We start from the raw sequence: 12,692 nt of genomic DNA on the forward strand, positions 1-12,692 counted from the left end.
ATATTTAAAAAGTCAACTATGTAGTACATGGGACGCAAGATGTATATATCACAGGCCTTATGCTCCAGGAGCCTAAAATCTTCAAGAACAATAGACATGTATTCCAATAAATATCATATCAGGTAGAATGTGGTGGGGAAAATGAGAGTCAAAGTGCTATGAGAAATTTTTGAGAGAACACTTTCAACTAGAGTAGTCAAATCAGGAAAGGCTTCATGGAGAAGGTGGCATATAAATTGGGCCTGGAAAGGAAGGGCTTCAACAGATGGAAATTGGGGTTGGGAGGAGGATCAAGCAACAATCAATCCACAGGCATTTATTAAGTACTTACTGTATGCCAGGCATTGTAGTAAGCCCTGGGAGCACAAAGACAAAAGTGAAATGGTCCTTGCCTTCAAAGTCTTACATTCCAATGTGGGAGACAACATGTATATGAAAAAGTGTGTATATAATATATGCAAAATGAATACGAGGTAGTTTTAGGAGAGGGTACATTAGCATTTGGGGGGCAACCAGGAAAGACTTTATAAAGAAGGAAGAAGGAATGAATTGCAGGCTTGAGGGACAGCTAGTGCAAAGGGAAAGATAGCAAGATGGACTACCCTGTGTGCTAAGCATGGTGTAGGTCTGTATGGCTGGATGGGAGAGCACCAGAAAGGAAGTAAAGTGTGACAGTATTGGAAAGGTAGAAAGGGGCCAGGTTGTGAAGAGCTTTGGGGAAGGGATAGTATACTGAAAATAATATGAGATCTGGTAGGATAGGTAAGTTGTCTGTATTGAGTAGGTAATATTGAGCCACAGGAGGGTTTTTGAGTAGAAGAGTGACTTGCTCAGAGCTGAGTATTAAGACGTTAACCTGTATGTGGAAGATTGATTGGAGAGAGGGTTGAAGACAAGAAACAGAAAGTTATTGCGATACAGATGGACAACTCTTCTGCCACTAATAGGCATAAGATCACAGATCTCCTGCAGAAGGGGCCTCAGAAGCCACACAGTCCAAATCTTTCATTTCACTGATGAGGAAACTGAAGGTGAGGGTTGTGACTTGTTCAAGGTCACACAAGTAGTAATCCTCAGAAGAAGGATTTGAACCTAGGGCCTCTCATTCCAAAATCAACACTTTCCCCAGTACCACCACACCACTTCCAGCAGTCTTAGATGATGCCCCGGGGGTCCTAAGAAGTAAGTGACTTGCCCAGGGTTGCAGTCAGTATTGTATTACAGGTAGAACTTGAACCGAGGGTTTCTTTACTCCAAGGCGAGCCCTTTATCCAAGGGGCCTCCCTGCCCTGAGACAACAAATTGGACTTTAAAAAATTTAATTGGCTAAACATATAAATAATGTTTTAACACTTAGCAATGACTTCTTGCAAAAATATCCATACATTTTTATTTCAAGTAAAGAAAATGTAAGGCTATATTCTTGACACGTTTATTAGCATTCTCCCTGTGTAGGAAGAATGGCTAGAAGGGAACAGAAGATATTTGGAGGCTTTCTTGACAAATCCTTGGAAAAGAAGCTGGTCCTCTCCGCCCTGCCCCACCCCCGTCTTAGATGGAAAAGACTTGGGGCTCTGTTAACCAAATGACTGGCCAGCCCCACAGTGACGGGTATTAGCATTCCCCCCTCCCCTCCGCTCTTATTCCTAGCCTTGCGAGGGATGAACTCACGCTGTGACTCAACCCTCGGGGGCTTTACTTTTGCAGATTTAAGGAGACACTTTTCACAGCTTACAGCTGCGAGAGGAGGTGATTATTTCCATGATTAAACAGCTGTGACTCCCGGAAAGGTTGTACTCGAGTTCACATTCCTGGGCACCCCAGGCTTAGACTCTTTTTAGACCCCTGCCCTACTTGACAAAACTAAGCCCACAGCCACTGGCGGGAGAACGCCTGGTGGGGGCGTTGTCACTCACTGGTAGGCCCCACCCACCTAGCATTCTGAAAGGGGGAATCCCCGCCCATCCTGTCACCGGCACAGGGGAATCCCCGCCCTCAGCTGGGTCACTCTCTGGGAGGGAGTCCCCGCCCCTCGGATCGTCCAGAGGCTGGCTGGGAGGGAATCCCCGCCCACCCTGAGAGGCTCGGGAGAATCGGGAGCTCTCTGGGGCTGGAGGAGGTTCGGGTCTCTAATTCCCGTCTTTTTCTATACCCGTCCGGGCGCTAGGTAGGAAGCCGTGGGCTGCTGGAGTTAAAGGGAGCTTGGAGGAGAGGCGGCCCAGGCTGCCCTGGGCGGCCAGCCGCTGGTGCAGCTCATTCAGCACCGGCACCGCAGGGGCGGCGGCGGCGGCAGGCAGCAGCAGCAGCAGCAGCAGCGGCAGCAGCATCTCGGGGAGCTGGGAGTCCGTGCCTGGGCGGGCCTTACGGAGCTGGAGGAGCCGGAGCAGGAGCAGGAGCGTGCGGCGGGCAGGTGAACAGACCCCCACCCCCTTCCCGCCTGCTCCCCGGGCTTTGGGATTGCGACGGGCTGGGTGATAGGGGGAGGTTGGACGGGGGCAGTGGTCTTTTCCTCTGGGCGATTCGCATACAGCTGTGAGCTTCTGCTCAACCCGAGGCTGCGGTGCCCAGCACCCCACTTCCCCGGAAAGTTTCCCGGGCTAGCTCCGGGACCAGACTTGGGCTGGCCAGTTGATTCCCGGAGCTTGCGCCAGGGAGCTGGAGGCTCTGGGAAGGGGAGAACTCAAGCCCAGTCCCAGTGAAGGAGAGGTCCAGGGTTGGCCGCTGGGTGGGGGGCGCAAAAGGGGTGATCCAACTCGGGAGGCTCAAACTCCTCCAGCTGCTGCTCTGATTTCAGAGAGCCCAGCCTGTGTGAAAAGATGGCCGAGAGGGCTAATGAGGTTTCTGTCCGAGGAGGGGCTAGGCAACGAGGTGGTCCCTTAATGTTCCCCCTAGGGCAACCAGGAGTCCTGGAGTCCTGCAAAAGCGTCTCCCCAACCTATCCCCTCCTTTGACCACTTCCTAGGGCTCCAGCTATCTGAGCTCTAGCTGCAGGTGGTACAGTGGGGATGGTTGGTTGGGACCTTCCCCCTCCTAGGTTAAGGAGCCCCTTATTACTGCATTCTTCACCCTCTAGGGAAGCGGTGCAGATGTGGAGGGGTGTATGGGTGGAGAAAAGTCAGCGCACGCCACTGCGGAAGAGCCCACAGAAGTAGAACGATCCGAGTAGAGAGAGATGCTTCTTTGCCTCTTTTAGGCTGGGGATACATCAATGCCATAGTAAAGAGAGCAGAGGGCCCAAGGAGATGCAGGCTTAAACGTTGTTGGGTGTGTGGCAGATTGTTGAAACCTGTGATGGGGCATGTGAACAGTGTGCACCCCGCCCAGTCTCCTTCAGCAGCCTGGGCTCTTCACCCCTCTGGTCCCTTAAGCCTCCAAGGCTCTGGGGTCTAAGGCTGAGTCCTCACTCGGCTTCTCCTCAGCCCAACTCTCCCTGCTTTGAAAGCCAGCCAGAACTCTGCTGGATCAGCTGATGGTGGGGGAGGGGATATGCCAGGACTGATTCTCAGCAGCAGTTTCTGGTAGGTATTGTAGCACAGGCACCTTGATAAAGGAAACACGTGTGGTGACAAGGTTTGGGGTCTGCTAGTAGTCACTTTTCAGACACAGATAAGCACATCTGCGTTGGAGCAGCCAGTCAGTACATAGGGTTCTTAGAGCCTATGTGACAGAGAATATATTTGGCCTCCCTTCAGAGTGTGTGTGTGTGTGTGTGCGTGCACGCGTGTGACAGAGAGAGAGAATATGTATATGTGTGTATGAGAATATGTGTGGGTGTGTATGTGTAGGAGACAGAATATGTGTGAGTATGTGTATTCTATGTGTGTGTGTATATGTCAGAGAGAGAGAATATGTGTATGTGTGTATGAGAGTATGTGTGTGTATGCGTAGGAGAGACTGTGAGAGTGAAAGTGTGTGTATTATATGTGTGCATCTGTGTGTGTGTGTGTGTGTGTGTGTATATGTATGTCAGAGACAGACAGACAGAAGAGCACGAGCTGGGGAGGGAGTGAGTACTTTTTGCCTCTTTCATAATCATGGGCTATGCCTCAATGACAAAAAAAGAAAAAAAGTCCTTCACATTTGATGACAAAGCTTCTGTCACTACTGTCACAGAGCTACTGTGATTTGTGACTAGGCTGAAAAAGATGATCCACAGCTTTCTTCACCCCACCACCTCCCCACACATCAGGCACTGTAGCTTTGAGTCACCGGTACCTTGGGGGGTGGGGTTGGGGGAACTTTTGTTGGCTTTCTGGTTTGGGGATCTGCCTATCAGGAGAACTTGAACCTGAGCTTATTTTTCCAGCAGTGTATTGGTCCCTGAGGAAATGGTCACTGTCCCCTGTGCTAATAATGACCTCATATTGGAATAGCATTTTAGGGCTCACAAAACATGGAATTTTCAGATGGCTTTAAGTCCTTCATCTGGTGTTCCTGTGAGCCAACATCACACACTGTGGGATGACTGCTTGGGAGTAGGTATTTGTAGGATCACTGATATGTCCTGCATGTATGTGTGTGTATTGTGTGATGGTGGTAGTATTTGAGATAAGAAAACTGAGTTCATACTCTTAGAAGCAGATGGCTGTTTTTGTCTTCAACTTTTTCCGCCAATTTTTAAAAATTGTTAATTTATTTTGATTTATCAACAATCACTTCTATAAGCTTTTGAGTTTTAAATTTTTCTCTCCCTCCCTCCCCAAGACGGAGCAATCTGATATAGGCTATACATATATATTCCTATTAAACATGTTTTCACATTAGTGATGTTGTAGCTAAGAATTAGAACCAATAGGAGGAACCACCAGAAAGAGGAAACAAAACACATTAGTATACTTCGATCTGCATTCAAACTCCACAGTTCTTTCTTCTTTGTGGATAGCATTTTCCATCATGAGGCCATTGGAGTTGTCTTAGATCCTTGTATTGCTAAGAAGTGTTAAGTCTATCAATATTAGTCATCGAACAACGTGGCTGTTACTGTGTATAATGTTCTCCTGGTTCTGCTCAATTCACTGAGCATCAGACCATAAAAGTCTTTCCAGGTTTTTCTGAAATCTGTCTGTTCATCATTTCTTATAGCACAATAGTATTCCATTCCATTCATATATCACATTCACAGTTATGATTACTATCTGTGTCTTTATCTCCATCCTTTCCCCCCTCATTTATGCTTTTCTTTCTCCTTTCTCCTTTTCCCTCCTCACTAGTGTTTTGCTTTTGGCCACCACCTCCCTCAGTCCCATCTCCCTTCTATTAGCCCCCCTTCCTTTTCTTCCTTTTTACCCTTACTACTTCTTCCCTCACTTCTATCTCCCCTCCCTTTTCTTTCCCCTTTTCCCTCCTACTGCCTGTAGGGCAAGTTAGATCTCTATACTTAACTGATTATGTTCTTGAGATAAATCTGATGAGAGTAAGGTTCAAAAAATGCTCATCTCCCTCCCTTCTTTCCCTCTCCTGTAATAGGTTTTTGTGCCTTTTCCTATAATGTAATTTACCCTTGTCTGTCTCCTTCTTTCCTTTTCTCTCAGTACATTTTCTTAGATCAGATTAACCCACTTGATTAGATTTTTTTTTAACATTACATCAAAGGCAACTTATACTCATTTCCTTTATGTATACCCCTTTAACAATGTGTAGTAACAATACAGTTCTCAAGAGTTACAAGTGTCATCTTCCCTTGTAGGGCTGTAAACAGTTTGCCCTTTTTAATAACATGTTGTTTCTTTCTGTCCCATATACCTTTTTATGTCTCTCTTGAGTTTTGTATTTGAAGATCAAATTTTCTGTTGAGCTCTGGTCTTTTTTTCAGGAAGATTTGGAAGTCCCCTGTTTTGTTGACTATCCATCTCCTCCCCTGAAAGATCATGCTCATTTTCACTGTCACCAATTTTTTTTTTTGAAGTGAGGTACGCAGTGGAGCCTTTGCTGTTAGCTAGGATATATACATATATGGGGAAAGAAGTGAAGATGAGAAGTGAGTTTAGGGAGAAAAATCTGTAATTTGCTGGATGACTATTTCTTTAAAAGTGCTTCAATGGAACTATGATAAAGCAAATTATATTATAAATATACTAGGAGAGCTTCCAATTTAAGAAATCTTCTGGTGAATCCTTCATTCAACAAATATTTGAGCATATGGAAAGTATATTGTGAGATACCATAGAGAATACAACAGCAATTAAGACATAGAGCTTAGAATCATAGAATATTAGAGCTAGAAAGGATCTTAATGATCATTGAGGCCTAGTGAGGTGAGGTCACATACACCCAGTGAGTTAGTGGCAGAGAAGGCTGGAACCCTACTACTTCCTACTATATCACAGCTGTCCCTTAAGGAGTTTATAGTCTAGAAGAAGAGATAGATATAATCAGCAGTGTGGTACAGTGGAGAGAGTACTAATTTTGGAGTCAGAGGGTCTGGGTTAAAACCTTGTGTGATAGTGCCAGCATTTCCTGGATACAACTTTTTTTTTTTTGCTTTTTTTGATGAGGCAGTTGGGGTTAAATGACTTGCCCAGGGTCACAGAGCTCTATCCAGTTCACCATCTAGCTGCCCCCTGGATATAACTTTTTTCCTCCCACCCACAGCATGGGGATACTTTACTAAAAGAAGACAAAGCTATTCCTGGGGCCTGATTGGCCCCAACTTTTCTGGTCCATTTTTCTTCTGTAAGACCCATCCCAACATGGAGTAGGCCCAGGACAAATCTGCCCATGGAATCTGATTGTCCTTGGTTTCCTTGTTGCAAGGTCAGCTAGGGTTATAAAAAATGCCAGCCATATGGAATCTGAGACTCTCAGATTTGACGGGCATCTAAGACCACTCAAGTCACCATGCCCTGATGGCCATTTCTAGATGGAGACCAGAGGTGGGGGTGGAATGTGCAAAGAAACCAAGTCCCATTGTATCCTGGTTGCGAGTCCTTGCTGTGTTAGGGTAAAATAAATCTCCTTTTGTAAAGGTTCAATGATTTGTGAAGGCCTCATTTCATCCCAACTTGGGACCTGAACTAAGAGGGTGCTGCTGTTAGTCTTAATTTTGACACCTGAGCTCTGGATTTTATTATCCCAGTGATTTGGGGCATCCTGGCCCTGAGTGGGAGGGTAGGAGTAGGGTTGGGTGGGGAATTGGATTAGATATCCTCTGTGTACCCTTCTTAGCTCTAAATCTTTGATCCTCCAAATAAATGTAATTTATAGGCATAACTCACATATCATTAATCTGACCAATGTTTCACAATAAAGCCAATAATACATTATGAGCAAGCCCCACAAAAATGTTGTAAAACACTACTGAACCATGTTCTAAAATGTCATTTGACCAATCACCCATTTATAATGTGACATTGTTCCAGTGAAACCAATTGCCCTTTGTAACTTCATTTCCCTAACATAGTGTTTTCCCAGAAAGAATGAACGATTTTAGATGGGGTAAAACTATGGGCAGTTCACTTAATCAATGCCCTAGGCAGCTCTCTCTAACCTTATGTTACAGATGAATTGCTGATAAGAGAGGAACAAAATGTAATAAATAGGAGGCTGGGGGATAAAGCAGCTTTTACAAGGGGACTTACTGCATTTCATTTTGAAGGATTGGGTAGATTTCAACCTTCCAAAATGGGGATGGGGGTGGGGAAGGAAGGAAGAGAAGAAATCACAGGTAAACTGAATAGCATGAGCAGAGGCTCAGAATGAGAAAGTTGGGTTCAAATTCAGGGACTAATGAGTGGTCCAGTTAGTCAATAAACATTCCTACTATGGGCCAGTTGCTATGTTAAGTGCTGAGGATACAAAGAAAGGTAAAATAACAGTCCCTGCTCTTGAGAAGCTCATAATGTAATAGAGAAGACAACATGCAAATAATTATGTACAAATACATTATATATAGAATAAATCAGAAATAATCAAGAGTGGGAAAACCCTAGAATTAAAGAGTATTAGAGAGTCAGGTAGGTGGTGCAGTGGATAGAACACTGGCCCTGGAGTTAGGAGGACCTGAGTTCAAATCTGGACTTAGACACTAACTAGCTATGTGACTCTGGGCAAGTTACAACCTCAATTCCCTTTCCCCCCCCCAAAAAAAAAGAGCAGGGGATTGGGAAAGGCTTCCTGTAGAAGGTGGGAGGTTTTTTTTTTCAGTTAAGATTTGAAGGAAGTCAGAGATTCTAGGAGGCAGAGATGAGGGAGAAGACATCCCTCTGCAGGCAGTGGAGATGCCCAGAGTCAGGAGGTGGAGTGTCTTATTTGAAGAAGAAGGCCAGTATCACTGGGCTGAAGAGTACATGGTAGGATGTAAGGTGTAAGAAGTCTGGAAAGGTGTCGGGGCTGGAGGGATATAGGTTATGAAGCACTTTGAATGCCAAACAGGATTATATCTTTGATCCTGAAGGTGATAGGGAGTCATTGGGGTTTATGGAGTTGGGGTATGTGTGTGTGTGTGTGTGTGTGTGTGTGTGTGTGTGTGTGTGTGTGTGTGTGACAGACAGACAGACAGACAGACATACTTGGTCTTTTGCCTTGACTGGAAGATGGACTGGAGTGGGGAGAGACTTGTGCCTGGCAAACCAACCACTAGGCCACTGCAATAGTCCAGTTACAAGATGCGCTAGGGTGGTATCAGTGTCAGAGGAGTGGAGGCCATGGGTAAGATTTTATAAAGATAGAAATGATAAGCCTTGGCAATAGATTGAATATGGGAGGATGAGTATGTGTGGAATGAAGGGTATACATGTGAAAGTAGATGGAGGTTAGTAACAGCCAGGCGGCATAGTGGATAGAATGACTGACAGCATAGAAGACTTGAGTTCCAAACTGGCTCCTCATACTTATTAGCTTTGTAACCCTGGATAAGTTACTTAACCACTCTGTATTTCTTTCCTTGATCTGTAAAATAGAGATAAAACTAGCACCGACCTCCTAGTTATTCTGCCTCAGCATGTCATGACCCCTTCTCTCAGTGCCTCAGTAGAAAGTCTTCAGAAGTTACCATGGTCTGAAGTATTCAGCACGTCATGGTTGGTGATGAGATGTGGATAGATATGGAGAAACAAAATGAATATTCACAGATATTCATTGGGAAAAGGAGAAAGGAGGAGTAAGCCCTTGTATAGTGTACTATACAGTACGTCTATGTCGGGCACTATGCTAAGTCCCCCCTCGCCCCTTTTTAAACAGATATTATCTCATTTAATCATTGAATGGTTAGAGAAGAGGGAGAAAAGGGATATTGATTATTTTGGGAAAATGTATAAAATTTTATAATGCTGGACAACTGTTCACTGGAAAAGTTTGCTTGTCACTTTGGATCTGATTGGTTGTCCTTTAGTAGAATAGCAGCCTAAGGGCAGCTAGATGGTGCAGTGGATAGACTGTGGGGCCTGGAGTCGGGAAGATGACTTCCCGAATTCACATCCAGCCTCAATTACTTCTTAGCTGTGTGACCCTGGGCAAGTCACTAAACCCTATTTACCTCAGTTTCCTTATCTGTAAAATGAGCTGGAGAAGGAAATGGCAAACCACTCCAGTATCTTTGCCAAAAAACAAACAAACAAAAAACAACAACAACAAAAAATAAACAAACCCAAATGAGGCTACGAAGGGTGAGATATGACTGAAAACACCTGAACAAGAGTGGCAGCCCAGCTGGCATAATAAATAGAGCAATGGCCCCAATTGGAGTCTGGGTTCACATTTTGCCAATGACCCCGACCAGCTGTGTGATCCAGTGCTAGCCATTTCACTTCAGTTTCCTCATCTGTAAAGTGGGGATAATGATACCCACAGTACCTACCCCACAGGGTTAGTTGTGGGGCTGCAAGCCATACTTTGTGTTAGCAAAGCCCTTTGCTGAGTGCTGTATAAATGACAAGTAGCATCACTAATAAATGTTGTCTTTTGGTTCTTGTGTGAGTAGCACATAAAAACGAGAGTACTTTTTATTTGATTGTGTTTGTGTCTATTGTGACACCTTTTAACTTCATAATGCCCAATTAGAAGAAAGGGAAGGGTGTCATTAATTTAGTATTTTTGAAATCTTTTTATTGATGTATTTTGTTTTTAAATCACATTGGTTTCAGAATCTCCCTGTCTCACCTCTCTAGCTCAGTGAACCATCCCTTGTAACAAAGAAGAGGAAGAGAAAAACGGAAAATTCAGCAAAACTAATCCACACACGTTACTTTTGTCAGAAAGGGTATGAACTATTCCGTTCGCCCCTGATGGCCCCTATCTGTGCAGTGAAGGGACAAAGGAGCATTTCTTCACCTCTTCTTTAGGACAAAGCTCCGTAGCTATCCTTGTATAGCCTTCGATTTCTGGTTTTTGTTCCTAAAGTTTACATTGTTGTCATTAGAACAACTACATGTTTTCTTGGTTCTGTTTATTTAACTTTGTATCTTCGCATGGTTCTCTGGATTCTTTATATTGATCATCTCGTATTGTGTTCTACTACATTTTGTTAAGTCGTTCACTGAGTATCTTTGTTTTTCTCCATTTTTTTGCTATCAAGAAAAGTGCTGTAAATGTTTTGTTCCATATGGGACTTTTCTTTTGTCTTATGCCCAGGAGTGGGCTATCTGGATCTGAACATTTTAGTGACTTTTTTCAAATTGCTTTCCAGAGTGATTGGACCAATTTACAGCTTCCGTAACTCTGTGTGTGTGTGTGTGTGTGTGTGTGTGTGTGTGTGTGTGTGTGTGTGTGTGTAAGCGAGATCGTCTTCCCCAGGCTACTCAAATGTTGACTATTTTCACTTTTTTCTCATCATTGCCAATTTACTGGGTATGAGGTAAAACCTCAGGGTTGTTTTGATTTGCATTTCTCCAGTTATTAGTGATTTGAAGCAATCTGGGGCAGGGATTATTATCCCCATCCTCATGTCACTTCAAGACCTCATCAGCACTTAGGATGGGTTGCCAAGGTTATGGGAAACCTTAAACACTGTTTTTAGAGGAAGGCAGAGTGGTGACTGGGTGCAAAAGGAATGCCCAAGAGCCCGCTGATACCCAAGCACTTGGATGTCTGCAGCACAAATGTTATTAATAAAATTGTCCCACGATCACTGGGACTCCAAGGAGTATTTATTTGTTAAATTGGATGTGACCAGGGACACTCCACAGATTACCATGTCTCCTGACAAACCTCATTTCAGGTACTGAAAGCAGCGCATTTCCGGTACAATGGATGAATGTGGCAGCTACAGAAAGGATGACCTCACCTCAAGCTATTTTAGAGGAGTGACAGTTTTTCTGAAGGCTGAGGCAAAAAGCTTCTTCTGGTCCAAAGATAAAGTAGAGTAAAATTTCAGTCAATCAGAAGTAACTCATTGGACAGAAGCCTCTGTTACATAGTGGCAAAAATGTAAATTTCAGGCCCCCAAGCAGAGTTTTGCCCTGGGCTTGGAATATATGATTCTTAGAACCATCTTTGCCATGGCCTTGGTGGGGGGTGTTTCTCTTTGGGGGACAATAAAGCTCTTTTCAGGCTCCTGGGCCTATCACCCCTTAATTCAACAGTGCTCATTACAGCTCCTATTCCCTGACTCATGGCATTCTTCTCCCCTGAACTGCCTTCCCTTCTTCCTGTCCAAATCTTAGCCCTCCAGTTCAAAATCTGCTTCCATACAGTCTTTTCTGATTATTGCAACCCTTAGTGCTTTCTTTGAACTCCTATGGTACTTTAGATAGCCATATGATCTTGGGCAAGTCACTTCCCTTGCCTGGGCTTCAGTTTCCTCAACTACAAAATGAGGAGATTGGACTACATTGGGCTAGATCTAGCCAGATTTCAAGGGGTCTGTGAACTTAGATGGGGAAAAATGGCATCTTTATTTTCATTAACTTCTGGTTTCCTTTGTAATACCATATTTTTTATTTTGTGCATTTATAAACATTGCTCTGAGGTGGGGTCCTTATGCTTTACCAGATTGCAAAAGGCATCCATGACACAAAAAAAGTTAAGAACCTCTAGACTAGATTATCTCTAAAATCCCTTTCAATTCTAAATCCTATGATCCTACATTTGTGCAGTGCAATGAAACATTTAAAGATTCTCTGCATTTTGTTGTTCTCTCATTGTTTCACTTGTGTTGGTCTTGTCTCTTTAATAATAATAATGAAGGATAGCACTGGGCCTGTGATTTCACTAGTGTAAGAAATTCTAAGTTGATGTGATTATTACCCCATTTTTCAGATGAGGAAACTGAGGTTAAGAGAGATTAAGTTCACCTAGTAAGTGCTTAAAGGAGGGATTTGAACCCTGGTGTTACTGACTCCAAGCCCATACCCATTATGCAGTACTGCCTCCCAGACAAGCAAGCTTCAACCCCCCCCCAGTTAATAGTATTTTATTTTTTCCAATTACATATAAAGATAGATTTCAACATTCACTTTTATAAGATTCTGAGTTCCAAATTTTTTTTCCCCCTTTCTCCTTTCCTCTCCCCAAGATGGCAAGCAATCTGATATACGCTATACATGGACAATCATATTAAACATATTTCCACATTAGTCATGTTATGAAAGAACAATCAGATCAAAAAAAGAAAATAGTATGCTTCCATCTGCATTCAGACTCCATAATTCTTTCTCTGATTGTGGATAGCGTTTTCCATCATGAGTCTTTTGGAATTGTCTTGGATCATTATATTGCTGAGAAAAGCTAAGTCTATCAAAGTTGGTCATCCCCCAGTG

The 12,692-nt window shown here is 43.8% G+C and overlaps 1 protein-coding gene across 2 annotated transcripts in view; it reads left to right on the forward strand.

The window, feature by feature from the left end:
- Window positions 1-2,073: 2,073 nt before the first annotated feature.
- PDZD2 (PDZ domain containing 2) overlaps window positions 2,074-12,692 on the forward strand; it is a 486,763-nt gene continuing 476,144 nt past the window's right edge. For both annotated transcript variants that reach the window (XM_020995096.1, XM_078153229.1), the window contains exon 1: window positions 2,074-2,410. The gene's annotated coding sequence lies outside the window, so the exon portion shown is untranslated. The remainder of the gene's footprint in view (window positions 2,411-12,692) is intronic.

The sequence above is a fragment of the Phascolarctos cinereus genome, unplaced genomic scaffold (assembly GCF_003287225.1).
Source record: "Phascolarctos cinereus isolate Bilbo 61053 unplaced genomic scaffold, phaCin_HiC Scaffold_4;HRSCAF=312, whole genome shotgun sequence".
Classification (NCBI taxonomy): Eukaryota; Metazoa; Chordata; class Mammalia; order Diprotodontia; family Phascolarctidae; genus Phascolarctos; species Phascolarctos cinereus.